We start from the raw sequence: 17,325 nt of genomic DNA, 5'->3' as shown, positions 1-17,325 counted from the left end.
GATCCCCACTTTACAGGTAAGGAAGTTGGGGTTCAGAAAGGTGGGCAGAAGGGCAATTTACCAAATCTGAAGGATGCAGAGTTGATCCTGGGGGGGTGGGTGTTCCTATCACACGGACTTCCCTGACTCACGCTTCTCAGATCCACCTGCACTTCTAACGCGTGTCTCTGACCTGTCTTGACAGGAGAAAGATGGATGTTACACACTGGATGCAGGACACGTGTGCCACACTTTGGTGGAGAAATAGCATTTTCATCATTTAGAGGATCCCTGTGAGGATTCATTACAAGAAGTTCTAATAACACAGAACATTTGCAAATGTAACTTCCCTCATCCCAGAGATACTCAAGGAAGAAGAAATGCTTTTGTATTTGTTTGACTGTCCTCATTCCGTTGCCCTAAATAGTTGCTCTGCGATGCCCCTATTATTTCCTGAACCTCCACGAGCACAGCAAGGTCTGATGATGGGCCTACGGTGCTTTGAACTTGCTTTTCGAATCTCAAAGCTCAGCCATTAGAAAGGTGGCCACCACTGAACTATCAAAGAAGACGGCCTCCGCCAGGAGCAGATCAGACATTCCTCTTACCCCAGGTGTGTGGCTTTGCATGGAAAGGGCAAGGTGAAGGGAGATAAAAGGGGTAGACCCTTCAGGGGTTACTTGTAACTTGTGGACTTATCTGGTTTACAGGAGATCTCCGAAATGTTCTCTCTCCTGGTTGCACTTCAAAAAGGACATGGCCTTTTTCCCGCTGCATGCTGGCCCCCCTGGGTCCAACAAAGTCATCTCAGATTTTGCCAGCCAAATCGTCTTTCTAGCCACTTTATTTCTCTGTCATTACTGTGCCACCCAGATCCTGGAGAGGCCCGTGAGCGCTGAAATAGGGAGAGACACACAGATTTTGGGTAGCCACAAAGGACTCAGAGCCGCTGTGTTGTGGACTCAGAGGGTCATTTACTCTGACCTCTTCTGACACGGACTGTGTATAACATACTTTTTGCACAAATATACTCCCAGTTGTCCCAGGGACGTAAACTCCCAGGAAAACCCAGGAGGCAACAGAAAGGAGAGAAGGAGCTTAGTACATTTATTGGAAGCTAATTGCTTGATTCACTCGAGGGCTGCCCAGCTGCGGAAGTCAGTGGAGCAGTGTCGATAGCATTCGCTGAATTTTCATCTTGACTTAGGGAAACCCCAGGATGCCCTGGGAATTTGGCCTCTGTAAAGACTGTACCATATGGTCCATTTGCATAGACATAAGTTTGAGTTCTGAGCCCTAGGGCAAAACTTTCCTAAATTCCTCTCTTGCTCTTCTTTCCGTTTCCAGCAAACACAGGTACAGGGGGAAGCCGCTCCCCTTTTCTCCAGGCCCCTCATGGTAGGATCTGCACAGTATGGTCAAGACCTTTCTCTCTGATGATCCGTTCCCACCAGAAACAGGAAGGAAAGACACACAGTCAAGGGGCTTCGCTCATACAGTCGAGGGCATTTTTTAAAATCTGTAAAGTAAATGAACAACTTCCTTTAGTGCCTTTGGCCCTAGAAGATCAGCCATCTGTTCTAGAAGGTCACAGGCATAAACGTGAGTCAGTGAGCTTCAGGCCGAACCGTGAGCAGATGTGGGCTTTGGCGTGAAAGCGACACGGCCTCAGACGGCCAACTGGAACATCTGGCCCCCAACTGGCCCCTTGCCTCTTCTGTCAAAGCAGAGTAATGAATGAAAATGCCGCTGCCCGTTACAGATGGAAGAGTCCCTCTAGCTCTCTATTAGTGAGCAGTCAAGGCATTTTTGTTATCTCCGTTGACCCCCAAACCCCCAAGAAACAGAGGCTTCCCAGTAGTCACCAAGACAACCCAGAGAAGACGGGTGTCTTGAGCTTGTGGGCTGAAAGCAGGTGGTTTTTTTTTTTGCGGTACACGGGCCTCTCACTGTTGCGGCCTCCCCCGCTGCGGAGCACAGGCTCCGGACGCGCAGGCTCAGCGGCCATGGCTCATGGGCCCAGCCGCTCCGCGGCATGTGGGATCTTCCCGGACCGGGGCACGAACCCGTGTCCCCTGCATCGGCAGGCGGACTCTCAACCACTGCGCCACCAGGGAAGCCCTGAAAGCAGGTGTTTTAAACCAAGAGGTGAAGTGCGAGAGAAGGCCATGGAGGGTACGGAAGCCACCCAAGTCAACTGGCAGTGGGAGAGAAGGCAAGCATCCTATACGGCCCAGGATGCGCCCACACTCCATGGCATCTTCTGCAGGGCAGGGCGTCTTGATGCCTGCTGGATTCTAATTTGAGGATGTCACCCCCCAAGATGAGCCACTGATACCATTAAAACACAATAGCTATCCTAGGGTTGATTTCTCTCTTGAAACCAAAAACATCTATGTAGTAATCTCCACGTGTGTTAGACGCTACAGAAATCACAGCCAACAGGACAGATGTGGTTCCAACCATCAGGGAATGAAAACGCAAACAGGTTGTATACAAAATAAGGAGCCTCACCAAAGGAAAACTAGGGGATTGTAGGGGGACATACAGAAAGGGAATCTTACCGAGACCACAGAAACGGGAATGGCTTTCAGGAGAAACGGGCGTTCGTAGGCCTTGCGCCAGCCCCGCACACATGTGACCCTTTTAACCCAATTTCAGGCAGTTTAGTGCGTTGAACTAACGTGTACACGAAACCTTAGGCCTGAAAGTGATTTTGTCCACCAGGCACAGCTACCAGGAAGACAGCCCTGAAGTTCTGTTTTGTTTTGCTTTGGGGTGGAGTGGGCAGCAGAAGGTAGGAGAAGGACACAGGCACATTTAAGGCAGTGGGGCAGGGAATCGCAGAGCATGACAGAGAGCCCTGGGGGACTCAAGGAAGGGCCGGGGGCAGCACCGCTGACCACAGACTGAACCTTCCTATTCTGCCCGGGCCGGGGGCTTGGCTCCTGAGTGTCTGCAAGCTTGCCTTCTGCAAAAATCCCAGCTGGGAACTTGCACAAGCCCTTCTCCTGGCTTTATCCTCTCCGCGGAATCAGAGCTTCTAGGTTCTAACACAGTAAACAGAACCTTATTAAGACATCTGTCTAATGTCAACAGCTTATCTTCACGGGAACACTACTGCAAATCCACCCAGCAACAAAACGAGTGTGTACAAGGAGCGAGCGGACGGCCCCTTGGAAAGACATTCCAAAAAATATGGGTCACGGAGAATGGCAGCGAGGGACTGGAAATGATTTTTGATCTAGACCTGGAAATGGTGAGATGACCACTGGAGGCTGGTGGATGGGTCGCAGTCTACCAGAGACCTCCGTGTTTATCATGGAAAGAGAGCACCCTGGGGTGGTTCTTAAGCAGCGGCATCTGCACATTTTCTGCATTGTCTTTGTCATTTTTGTGGCCTGGGAGCCTCATTTTCTAGAGCAAGGTTCCTCCCCTCTACTGCAACTCCCTGAGTGTCACACCTGATTTTTTCTTCTTCTTTTTTTACTTCTGAAATGCTCTGTTTGGGCAACTTCCTTGCTTTATCCCTGCAATGCCAGTCCCAAGCAATAGCCACCTACGCCTCTCACAACCCCCTTGGGAGAATCGCAGATCACACCCAGCCTGGAAGTGCTGTTGGCACAGCTCTTGTCTGCTCCCTTTCCTGTTTGCCCAGACTGTCACGTGGTGTATAGAGAAGTGTTTGCTGCTGGCGATGAGGATGCTGCCTTGTTATGTTGGGTAAGTGACTCAGGCAGTTACATGAGGTGACACACCACCACTGCTGTGGGCAGCCCACCTGTTTGGAGTGAAAGGGGAAAGGTGTGATGATTCTCTCGAAGCAAACCTGCCCTGGCGGATGGCGAAGACCCATCGCCTCCAAGTTACTGGCTGCAGGGGCGTATTGAGAAAATGGTGTTCTCTCTCTCTCTCTCTCTCTCCCCATATGCATTTAGAGTGAAGCATCTCTGAGGGTCCATGGTCACCCGTAGGATGGTCCAGATCGATGACGAGGCCAGGCTGTACCTCCCAGTGGTGCACAGCTACGGACACTCACAAGGGGCTGTAACCGAGTGTAAGCCCAGCTTGGACTCTCCCTTCCAAATCCTCTCTTCTTCCATGGCCTCCGGATTCCAGGGGAGGACAGAGGGGAACACAGACGGATGATCGTAGGACCAGATCTACCGCTTTGACTTCTCCCAAAAAGGAGGTGGGGATTTGCATGTGCAAGATTGAAAGAGGAAATGCTCTTCCAAGAGACATGAATCTAAGGATGGGAGAAACATTACGAGCTGGTGTTTTCCCCTTGCAATTTAAGGACAATCATAGGAAGTCTATGGCTTTAAAACATTCTCCCCTTGTTATCTGTTTCCTTGCACCTCCCCATCGTACGTAACAGCCTACACATTATTGATAAGAACTAATGCCACAGTACCTATAGCAACAACTCAATAAATTCAGTTCATTGTTACCTGACAGGTGGTAGGTAAGTTGCTTACACAGCTGGGCAGCCCTACACACAACCGTAATTCTTGGCACGTACCGGCTCAGGCTTGGCAGTGGAGGGTAGGGGATTAGGGTTAGACGTGTCCTTTCACAGTCTACCTGCTTCTGTTGATCACATGGAAGGACAACATTCTGCCCAGGGCTCGTAGGGACCCGGAGCTTCAGGTGAGGGTCAGCAGCGGGGAAGGTAGTCAGTGATGCATGTAAGAGCGAGAGGTTGCAGGACCAGCCCTGTATTTAGGGGGCAGTGGTGGCGGAGAAGCCAAGACAGCGGTAGGCCTAGAGGACACCCCTGTCTTTCCCTAACCGTTGGAGAAAGGTAAGCCCCTCGAATGACGAGGACGATGTTTTCATTCACGTGTATCAATTAATTTCCATCACGGTCTTATGGATGCAAGTACGGTAACCCTTATTTTAAAGACAAGGAAACTGAGCCCCCAAAGGATATGTGACTTTCTCCAGGATATGCAGTCACCTGTGTTTTTATATGTAACTTAAGTCAGAAGAGGGGTGTTATTTCCTACAGATGATTGAGTTTTGCCGGTTTAAAATGCTGACCCATTTTCTTTCTTATCGGATGATTCTTAGCACTTGTATTTAACAAAAGCTTAACTGAGAAACCAGTGTCCAGAGCTTGTACGAAATACAATCAATCAGCGGCCAGCAAATTGCCAATTTCTCTAGCATCCGTCGCAATGTAGTTTAAGAAAAACCTTCATCGCCCAAACCTTTGCTGGCTACTTCTAATGAAATGGCTCTTTCAGAGGTAATCTCTCACTATCTTTTACAATACTGCTTCTAATACCTTCCCCCCCCACCAGAGTGGAAACTATAAATGCTCACTATTGATCTTCTTATTGAAAAATGGCATTATAACAGGTCGCGTTAGAAGCTTGAATCCATCAGAGAAAAGCACGGACAGAATTTAAATTATAGAAAACTGAAGGTAGCTGATTGGATTTTTAGTCTATTAAAAAAATAATAAACTTATTCATACGGACAGTTTTTCAAAGTCTTTCATCCTGTGTGGTCTCGAATCCACGGTGAAATGTGGGGTTAATTCTAAGGTCTGTTGGGGAAGGAATAAAGAGAATGGGGCACGTGGAGGGGGGAGTCTCATGAAAACCATTTCAATAAGAAATAATCTGATAAGTGAGAAGTGTAAACGTCTGGAAGGTGGCCTCACAGAGTCCTGAGTGAGTCCATTTAGTGAGAAATCAGGACTCTCCAGAGGGAGGTAACTGCATTAGTCACTCTGCAAATAGACATAAAAGACTAGCCTTTCTTGGGTTTTTTGTTTGTTTGTTGTTTCTTTAGCGTTCATACCAAGAGGACAGTTAATGAGTTTCACTGACCCTATTCGTTAAGAGTAAAAAAAAAAAAAAAGGTAGCAAATTACAAAGAAACACCTCCATTATGGAAATCAGCCTAGGGAGAACAGAGTGTGTACACACTGCCTCATTCTCATGCACACGTTCGTTCGTTGGAAATCACTCCGCACACCAAGTGTCACACGTTTTTATGGGGACAGGAATGAGCTGAAAATCAGGCAACATGGAAAACTGTACATTGTACCCTTTTCATGCTGGCTAAAGCTAAAAGGGAAGAGAAAACTCCAGTGGGCAAAAAAAAAAAAAAAAGAGAAAGAGATGGAAAAAAAATGAAGATAATATAAATCTCACAAAGATTTTGGTTTACCTTTGTCTTGCGATGAAAATGAGTTTCATTCAAATCCAATCCTTCAGTCCAGGATGTGGGTGTCTTGGATCAAGTGGCATCAAAAAGTCAATAAACTTTTGGTTGATGTATGACGTACCGAAGAAAAGTGCACAAATCATACCTGTATGGGAAAATGAATGATGGCACAGTGAACACAGACACGTCACCACCATCCAGGTCAAAAAGTCAAGCATTACCTGCATCTGAGAAGCATCTTCAAGTGACCTCCCAATAATTACCACTCCCCATGCCAAAAAATAACTGTTTCCTAAATTCTAATACCATAGATTCAATTTGCCTGTTTTTAAACTCTATACACATGGAATCCTACAGTATTCATTACTCTGTCTAGCTTCTTTCATGTAACATTACAAGATGTATCTATGTTGTTGCATGGGGCGGTTCATTGAGTTTTTAGTTCTATGCACTATTCTTTTGTATGAATACACCTCAGTTTATTCATTCATCCTACTCTTGATCAACATTTAGGTTCTTTCCTTTTCTTGGCTTTAATGAATAGTGATGCTGTGAAGATCCTTGGACATAACTTTTGGTGCAGGTATGTACACATGTATGTCAAGAATGGAACTAGGCATCTCTATGGTCAGTTTTCACAGATACTGCCAAACAAGTTTCCAAAGGGTTGCACTAATTTATACGTCCTCCCACCAGCATTTTCAGTGAGTTCCAGTTGCTCTATATCTTTGCCAACACTTCCTGATATCAGTCTGTCTATGGTAGCCGTTTTGGTGTTGGGGCAGAGGTCTCTCATTCTGGTTTTAATGTAAATTTTCCTGACATTCAATGAGGTGGAGTATCATTTTCATGGGTGCATCAGGCATCTGGATGCCCAAAGTATGAGGTGCTAGTTCAAACCTTTTGCTCACTTTTGAACTGGGCTGTTAGTTGGTTATTTTTTGTTTTTTTTTAACTTATTAATTTGTAGGAACACTTTCTATCTTGAGGATAGGACAATTTTGCTAGTTTAAAATGCTGTTGGGACTTCGCTGGTGGTCCAGGGGTTAAGACTTTGCCTTCCAACATAGTGGATGCCTGTTCAATCCCTGGTTGGGGAGCTAAGACCCCACATGCCTGGTGGCCAAAAGACCAAAACATAAAACGGAAGCGATACTGTAACAAATTCAATAAAGACTTTAAAATTGGTCCACGTCAAAAAAAAAAAAACTTAAAAAAAGTAAATAACTAAATAAAATGCTGTAAATATCATGTCATAAACCGTGGCTTTTCTTTTTACTGTTTTAATGGTGTCTTTTGCGATCAGAACACCTTGCCAGTTTATTGGTCTCTTCCTTTATCAGGAGCGTTTTGTGCCCTGTTAAGATAGCTTTGACAATTGTGACGTGTCTGATGGCAGTCTGATTACTTGATCTCTTTGTTTGTTTGTTTCTCTTTGTGGTCAGCAGGATGGACTGTCTGAGAGAACCAGGCAGATGTTGCTGGAAGTGTAACTTCCAACAAGCAGTATTTTGATTAAACTACAATGGTCCTCAATGCTTTACTTTTTTAATCAAATGAATCTTGCTTTCCCTTTGCCTTTAAACTAACCAAACTGAATTCCTTTCTCTTAAGGCTCTGTCCTGTAATGAAATTAAAATATATTTTACAAATAATTTACTCACTGATAATTTAGTACAGTCGAGTTATGAAATGCATGTCATTTTTCATTGTATTAGGAATATAAAGTCAATGAAACAAAAATTTACTATGTTAAGGTAGAAAATAAGGTATCAAAAGGAGAAGCTGGAGAAAATGAATGACAATTTTAGCCGACTTCAATAATGGGCAAATTGCAAAATCCTGCAACAGATTGCTCGGGGGAAAGGATGAAATGACTCATTCTATAGCAGAGCCTGGATAATATAAGTAAGAGCTATTAGAATAGTGAACACACTGAACACAGCAACCATCCAATAACTACCGGTCATTGTTAACACTGGCAGGTGAGTTCTCGCCTTCTGCCTCCTGGTGATTGCTGGGAAACTCTGCCTCTACAGGTGGACAAGTCCCTGATAAAGAGTCTGACACCAGCATACATTGTTCACACAAATAAAATCAGACAGGCATTTTGAAGAATGACGTTATTAACTTTAAAACACTTGGATTTGGAGAATATTTCTTCTTCCTAGGTTTATATCACTCATATGGAAAGTGAATCATGATTCTACATATATTCTATATATTTAATTTGGGCATCTCTTATACCACTTTTTTTCATAGAGTGATTATTTTCGTGTTTTTTTTTAATTGAAATACAATACGGCTCTTTAATGAAGGAAAGTTGAAGAGAAGTATTACATTCTTTATGTAATCAAAATATTTTAAACCAGGCCAAAGAAAACATAAATTATTCAAGGTTATGACTACCTTTTGACAGCAGCCCTGGGTTCCATCCATGAAAGCATTAAATCTTCCAAAATGTGTGTGTGTGTGTGTGTGTGTGTGTATGTGTTTTAATTGTACTGCAAAAAATCTTAGGTTTTTGAAATAGTTTTCAGGTCAGATAAAAACTGACCAGTCCTCGCTCTGGCCAATAATAAAATCTGTAGCAAGACTAAAGAAATGATTTGTGGTGAAAGACAAAATAAATGTAGACATTGGATAAGAGGTATTTCTTCCTTCATCTATACTCAAACCTACCATTTATGTGAGAGTTTAACAAGGTTGGTGAGTGTTATGTTCAAAGATGTGCTAAACCATATAGGAGTGATGCATGCCTCCCATTTAAGGCTTCATTTGCACCTGGAAACTTTACTCTTCAGGACTAAAATGAACTTTATTCTCAACCTCACCGATGTTATTTTTTTTTTAAAAAAAAAGGAGGCAGGGGATACTGGCAGAGTAGGAATAGCAGAGGTGACAGAGATGAATTCTAGCGTCAGAATGGGTTTTAAATAAACAGAAAAGAGTGATGTGAGAGAGGAATGCAGGAGTGTATCTTCTCTACGGCATCCTACTCTGGAGAAATTCCTTTGGTGTCGATATGTTTAGCTTTCAAAGAATCACATAGACCTAAATGTCAAGGGGTTTGTGTGTATCTACCCAATTCAAAATCTCTTTCAAGGTTGCTGACAGACAGAGGCAATTTTCCAGGCGATCAGCTGGAATTTCCCGCTTTTATCTGAAGGAGAGGATAAAAATTCTTGGAATCTGGGATGTCCTGATCCAGTGGGTGCTCAAGTCTTCTCTCTGGAAACTCTGGTTTTCCAGTTTATTTCTTTTCACTTTGGGAATTTCTAAGCCAATGGATTGGAAATAAATAGAGAAAGAAGCATATGCTTCTTTCAGGAAGTAAAGCCACTGGGAAGAAGTGAATAAAAATCCTTGCACTTTGAGAAAGGGTCATGGCAGTGAGGCAAAGCCCAGTCTATGGGAGGGAACTGGCCTCTGCGGGCGGGAGGGAGCTGGATCCCTGCAGAGCTGGCTGCTGCCGCTCATGAGACACGGCATACGTGATCACCATGGAGACACGTCACCCTGGGCATCAGGCAGGGACAGCCAATAATATGGCTTTATAAGAGCTGGGGTGCTTAATTAGGAAAAGCTATCCAATATCTTCATCTTCAACCAACCAAGTAGTGTCCTTTGGAGGAACAGTGTTTAATCCTCGTTATAAAATAAGAAGATATTAAGCATGACAATGGAAGACCAGGTTAATAAAACAGTGGATCTTGCAAGAGAGAAGCAACAATGGAAACCAGACATACTGCTCACTCAATAAATAGTGACTAAATACCTACTTGAAACAGGTGTCTTGTTTGATAGACATATTGATAAGTGCTTTCACTTACATCCTGGATCTCTAAAACCTAATTGTACTTGAGTCCTGTTTATAAGAGTTTTAAAGAAAATTAATGTTGGGAGCTGAAAAGTGAATATGGCATTTTTCTCCATGCCCCAATACTTTTCTCTTTTTTAAAAAATTTATTCATTTTATTTATCTATTTTTGGCTGCATAGGGTCTTCGTCATTGCATGCAGGCTTTCTCTAGTTGCGGCGAGCGGGGGCTACTCTTTGTTGTGGTGAGTGGGCTTCTCACTGCGGTGGCTTCTCTTGTTGCGAGCACGGGCTCTAGACACACGGGCTTCAGTAGTTGTGGCAGGCGGGCTCTGTAGTTGTGGCGCATGGGCTCAGTTGCTCAGTGGCATATGGGATCTTCCCGGACCAGGGCTCGAACCCGTGTTCCCTGCATTGGCAGGTGGATTCTTAACCACTGTGCCACCAGGGAAGTCCCCCCCGCAATACTTTTCTAAATAAACAACACCATGTGCATATGTTTTTCAGGCCCTGACACAGTTCCTGGTATCTTACTCTCTCCTGGAAATCTCTTCAGAGTGAAAACAATCTTTTAAAACTCAAAGGATAATTCTGTTTCTAAAACACCTACTTTGTGCCAGGAAATTGGTTACGCACTTCATCTCGTTTATTGATTATAGTTTCAGCATGATCTTGCATGGTGTGGATTGCTTATTGTGCTTTACAGAAGAGGAATCCAAAGAGGAGATGACTTAAGGTTTCTAAGCTTCCAGGGAAGGACCTGAGAAGCTGAAGTCCGTGGATCTTATTCCAAAAGCTCTTTCTTACTTATCTACCTGAAACAGATTCACAAACGGGTGCTCAGTGAGCACAGAGTAACTGCCGCAGGAGTTGCTTCCCTTCCCCTTGTTGACACAAACATAGGATTACGTTTCACGACCGTCACTAAACATCACAGTTCTCAAATGTGAACATGCACCAGAATCAGCTGCGGCCGGGTCCACAGGGTTTCTCTCTAAACAGCCACAGAATAAGTATTTCAGATCCTGCGGTCCATACAGTCTCTCTTGTAACTGTTCAGCTGTTGCAATGTTAAAGCAGCCATACCTCGTAAGACGTGACAGGGCGTGACTGTGTCCCCCTAAAAGCATACTCATGGACACAGAATTTCATATGGTTTCCATCCGTTGCAAAATATGATTCTTCCATGTGACATTAACATTTGAGATAAACATAAGGTTATTTTTTTCTTACCATTTTTTTAAAAAATAAAGAGATGGGGGCTTCCCTGGTGGCGCAGTGGTTGAGAGCCCGCCTGCCAATGCAGGGGACAAGGGTTCGTGCCCCGGTCTGGGAAGATCCCACATGCCGCGGAGCGGCTGGGCCTGTGAGCCATGGCCGCTGAGACTGCGCGTCCAGAGCCTGTGCTACGCAAACAGGAGAGGCCACACAGTGAGAGGCCCACGTACAGCAAAAATAAATAAATAAATAAAATAAAGAGATGGCTGATATAAATATAAGCTTATGAGTATCAAGTAGATCATAAAAAATTCTGGGAGGGAGCAGAGAACTTAGAACTTTCTCTTATGGAAAACTGTCTTTCACAGTACAATTTATAGTTTTTCCGTTACCAGTTTTGTTGTTGTTTCTTGGCATAATTCAGTACTTCAATGTAATTTTGTTATAATTACCAAAAAAACCATGATTCTTCTTTTGATTTTGTTTGTTTCCCCAACCATTTAAAAACAGAAAGGCCAGTCTTAGTTTATGGCTGGAAAAAGGCAGATGGTGGTTCAGATCTGGACTTCTGGGCTTCGTTTGCAGACCCTGACCTAGAGGGGTTATTAAAACTAAGATGCTGGGCTCCACCCCAGAGTTTCCCGTTCCTTAGGACAGGAGCTGTCCTGAGAACTGCATTTCTAACAAGCTCTGTGGTGGGTTCCACCCTCAACCGAATGGTGCAGGGAGATTAAGAAATCAAGAATGAGTCGCTTGTAGGTCAACTCTTGTTCAAAGCAGTGATGTTTCTGGATAATTTTCCCATGTGCCTGTGTCCCACACCTGTTTTCTTTAATCAAATCAGCTGCCTACATTTGAAAAGTGGGATATTTACAGAAAAACACGAGCTTCTGACCACTCTTGAAAAATGCAGAAAACATTGTAGTGTTTTCTACATCGACGGCAGTGTTGACCCTCGATTTCTACAAGGCAAACCTTGCAGTCAAGATGGCCCCATGAAACAATGCTTACAGCTCTCCATGGTCTTTACGTAGTCTGTCACCACGTCCTTACCTTTTCTGGCCCTGGGACCATTTGCCTTCACAGTCCCTAAACTCCATGGATGGAGAGAGATTACTGTACCTTACATCAGAGGACTTAAATTTAAATAACACCTACTGGGACGAAGTGAGAGAGTGGCATGGACATATATACACTACCAAATGTAAAATAGATAGCTAGTGGGAAGCAGCTGCATAGCACAGGGAGATCAGCTCCGTGCTTTGTGTCCACCTAGAGGGGTGGGATAGGGAGTGTGGGAGGGAGACGCAACAGGAAGGAGATATGGGGATAGATGTATATGTGCAGCTGATTCACTTTGTTATACAGCAGGAACTAACACACCAGTGTAAAGCAATTATACTCCAATAAAGATGTTAAAAAAATAAATAAATAACACCTAATTTGTGTTGGGCACCTAGCCATACATTCTCTCTCTATATATAGTATATTACACACACACACACACAGACCCATGTATGTATACATACACACACATATATATGTATATGCATATATATGGTTAATGCATATATAATACTACATATAAAATTATGTACCGGTAATTTCCCTAATATATACACCGACCAGGGAGGTGGGCATGGCTACCTCCATTTTCTAGGTACACAAAGGGAATCACAAAGATCATACAGATTGCCTAAACGTACCCAGAAGGACAACTGAGTACCAAATCTGTCTGCCCCTAAACGGTATGGCCTCTTCTATATATACTAACCCTCCCTCTCCAAGCGCAGAGCAAAAGAAATATTTCCTGCGGCACCTGCTCCCTATAAACATGAGGTGTGCCTGCCACCTGTTAATCGTGGTGAAGGAAAAACAGAGCAGCGGATTATTTACCAGAAATAAATATCAAATTTTAAAAATTTTGTATCATTATAGGCTCGTGGTTTTTTAAAACATAGCAATAACTTGTCTAAAGAATGCTGTGCTTTGCAAATCTACTGTAATATATTTTATTCCCTGACACGTAATTGCACACCAATCAGTTCTGATTCTCTGCTCTTCATCAGGCGGTATTTATTTGAAATATCTCTGAAGTGGTTCTCCAGAGAACAAGCTGTGTGCCGCCTAGGAGGATCAGACGGCTGTTTTGCGGGTGATCGGCCATGCTATTCTGAATCGCCATGGGACACAGGTTCAAAGGTTAGACGTCAAAATCTTTTCAGAGATTCGTTAGTTTCCGCATAGCTAGCAAAAAAGCGGCAGAAATCAGGCATTTAAAAGAGAGCTATAAACGTAGAGAAAAATGACCATGATTAGCGATTGTTTTCATCCACGGGGATGCCGTAAAACTGTACCTAACATACGCTGCTTTATAATACACGTATAGCGTACAAACCAGTATGTTAGGTGTACTTTGGGTACGTGTGCACGTACTTTGTATACACACATACAAATTCACATATAACAGTTATACGCATATATGTTATATATATATATGTGACAAAGAGTATATTTTAGATGCACTTATTTATAACATGTGGATTAAAAGAGTTGTGATATACGGCTTCCCTGGTGGCGCAGTGGTTGAGAGTCTGCCTGCTAATGCGGGGGACACAGGTTTGAGCCCTGGTCTGGGAGGATCCCACGTGCCGCGGAGCGGCTAGGCCCGTGAGCCACAACTACTGAGCCTGCGCGTCTGGAGCCTGTGCTCCGCAACGGGAGAGGCCGCGACAGTGAGAGGCCTGTGCACCGCGATGAAGAGTGGCCCCCGCTCGCCACAACTAGAGAAAGCCCTCGCACAGAAACGAAGACCCAACACAGCAAAAATAAATTAATTAATTAATAAACTCCTACCGCCAACATCTTAAAAAAAAAAAAGTTGTGATATAGATATTAATGCATATGTAATATACACTACCTATAACATATATAATATATATCACAATTGTTTTAATCTATATAAGTTATAAAAGTGCATCAAAAATATCCTCTTTGTAATACATATAAAACAGAGTATATGTATTATAAATGTTATGTATTTTTCATATGTATAATGCAGTATAACATGTATTCTTATATTCTTATTCATATACAATAGTTAAACGGTTTTATATATATGTTCATACATATTACAAAGAGGATATTTTAATATTTAATAACATATAGATTAAATAATTACGATGTGTATCATGTTATATATATTGTGTAAATTATATATGCATTGATATATATATTGCAATTGGTTTAATTCTCATGTTATCAAAGTGCATCTGCAATGTACTCTCTGTAATATATATAAATATATGTAAGAGTACAACTGTTATGTATGAACACACACACACACACACACACACACACACACACACACAGAGTTCACCTAACATATACTGTTTTGTAATCTGCATATATTACAAAGCAGCATATGTTAGGTGCACTTGGCTGAGCTCTGTAAGCACGCAGTAAATGAACAGTCACGCCGCCCCCAGAAGGTGCTCCTCCAAGTTACGCACTTGCAGTGTGCAGCAAACACACGAAAACTTGCACCAAAGTGTCTTCACTCCCCATTTCCGTCACTTTGATTTGAAATAAAAGGAGAAATTCTTTTATGTAAATATTTGCAATCTTTAAAGTGAAGAGATCATCAGCTGGAAGAAAAGCAAAGATGTGAATTGAAACGTAGTAACTTTCCCAGCAGGATCCGTGCGTCTATTTACCATGAACATTTTAATTTGTACAACACTTCTGCTGCCTTTGAGGAGAGAGCTTACTTAGCCCCCATAGTTGGAGCTCAATTTCTTTCTGGACTTCACAGATCAAAAGGCGTGGTAGTTTTTCCCAGGAATCCTGGCATCTTGTACTGTTCACGCCATTCCAGCCTGTCATGTTTGTCAGTGAAAGAACAGGAAACTGCTTTGAGGCGATGCGGAAGGAGGTATATGTGACTGACGGTGTTCACACTTAGAATGAAGGGAATGGCCGTATTTTAGATTCCACATACAAGTCATATCATGTGGTATTTGTCTTTGCCTTTCTGACTTACCTCACTTAGTATGATCATCTACTTCAATTTAAAAGAAGGACCTCCTGTGTGTATAGCACAGGGAACTCTACTCAATACTCTGTAATAACCTATATGGGAAAAGAAACTAAAAAGGAATGGATATATGTGTATGTATGTATAATGGAATCACTTTACTGTACACCTGAAGCTAAGACAACACTGTAAATCAACTTTACTCCAATATAAAATAAAAATTAAAAAAAAAAGAATAAAGGGATGGCAGGAGACAGTGGAGGCTGGGGATGCATCCCGTTTCTCTGCTGGTTCCATTAAGAACATCGTGAAAAGTGCTTCCACGATTTAATGCAGTTTCTTTTATCTACTATTGGAGGAGTTTGTGTTTGTCTATATATGGAAAGTATACATTCTCTTTTTAGTTTTCAAGGTAGTAGAGGTACTTAGGTGCAGCGACAAATGACTGCGAATGGATTCTTTGTAGGTAAATATTATTAGAGTGATGGCCCAGAAGTGGTGAAAACAAAGATTTTGAAAATTCAAATAGGCTGACGTGGAGAAAACCACACATAATCAAATTCACAATGTCTAAGTAATGTATAATTAGGCTATATTTTCCCAGGACAAAAGCACTGAGTTTTGAAAAGGAAATCTTAAACTTTTGCTTTAAACACATAATAAATACTGAAAATAACTACGTTTTCATCTAAACCGTGGTAAGCTTTTAATGACAGACATTTTTGTGCATTACAAGCCCGAAGGCCTTCGCGGAAAGTGATTTTTTTTTTTCTCTTGGTGCTTTTAAACATGCTTGACAGTTTGCACTTTGCTTGCAGACCTACCCTCCAGAATTCCACCAGCTCACTCCGTCTAAGTGTTGCCGGTTTGGATAAGTATTATGAGAAACTGAGCAAAAGGCTCAATTTAGCATGCAAATCATCGCCTTGGTTACTTGACCCTGAGATGCCAAGAACAAAGCCAGTTGCTCCACTGAATTTATTACATTTAAACTTATTATACAGTCTTAGCTTTTAATTTTCTTTCACCAAAATGAGCAACTTATTCCCTCTGGCAAAGTCCACAGAGCCTCTATGCTTTCCCATCCCCTGGTCAGGTTTCCTGGTCTGTATTTTAAGGTATAAACAAAGTTCTCTTCATATGAATACGTAAAAGTTTTTTCACATTCATTATTTTATTTACAAGGTCACTGAGCTAACCTTGATTTTACTGCTGACGAAAGGTGAGCTGCAGAGACCAGGGCACCTGGACCTTGTCAGGCAGGTACAGCATGTCAGGGCTGGACCCCAGGCCTATATCTTTTGACCCCCGATCCTACACCCCACGGCTGGTTCTCCTACACCTCACGCCTCTGACACGATCAAAGGCCACGATGTTCGCATTCCATTGTCCATTGAATGAGTTTATCCCACTCTCTCCTGACATCAAATTCTGTCTCCATTCTGGATCAGACCTCAGCTCTACTCTTCATGGACCGATTTAGTACATATTCACCCAAAAGAACAACTAGCAGAGACACAGACGTACCATGTTTAGAAAAATCTCTAGTTACGTAACGGCTATGGTTGCAGAGGTGAACGATGAACATAGATAGCTGCAGACGCCCTTGCATTTCTTCAGGGTCCTTCTAAGACTACGTGCCTGGCTCTGATATCCATAAGGGAATGAACAATCTGGAACAACCCCACAGAAACACTGGGGCCCCAAGCAAGGTGAGATGGGTGCATACCATTTGAGATCTGTCCCCCAAAACAGGTGGGGTGACTAGGGAAGATGAGGAAGGGTTAAACACTTGGTGGCTCCTCTGAACACCTGGGGTCCACACATTTCGGTGGGGGGTAGATATTCTCAAGTTCATCACCGTGCGCAGGAATTTGAGGAATTCATTAGGGGGACACATTACGTTCCATGCTTCTCAAACTTTCCTGTTCCTTGAGTCTCCTGGAGATTTTACCACAAGGAACATTTGGATTCAGTAGGTCTTGGGCAGAGCCTGAGAGCATCTCTGATGATCTCTCTTCTCGACGCCAGGATCCTTGACCTTTGGACCATACTCTCTGTGGAAGACTGTTCTACAGGGTCCTCAACAG

At 43.0% G+C, this 17,325-nt stretch overlaps 1 long non-coding RNA gene across 1 annotated transcript in view; it reads right to left on the bottom strand.

Moving 5' to 3' along the window:
• LOC137217392 (uncharacterized) overlaps nucleotides 1-17,325 on the bottom strand; it is a 494,052-nt gene that overhangs the window by 255,375 nt on the left and 221,352 nt on the right. Inside the window, exon 3 of the long non-coding RNA XR_010940086.1 lies at nucleotides 6,166-6,307. This is a non-coding gene — a long non-coding RNA (uncharacterized lncRNA). The remainder of the gene's footprint in view (nucleotides 1-6,165; nucleotides 6,308-17,325) is intronic.

Source organism: Pseudorca crassidens, chromosome X, assembly GCF_039906515.1.
Source record: "Pseudorca crassidens isolate mPseCra1 chromosome X, mPseCra1.hap1, whole genome shotgun sequence".
NCBI classification, from domain to species: domain Eukaryota; kingdom Metazoa; phylum Chordata; class Mammalia; order Artiodactyla; family Delphinidae; genus Pseudorca; species Pseudorca crassidens.
The sequence above is the reverse complement of the archived record's forward strand: the minus strand, read 5'-3'. Positions and strand labels throughout refer to the sequence as shown.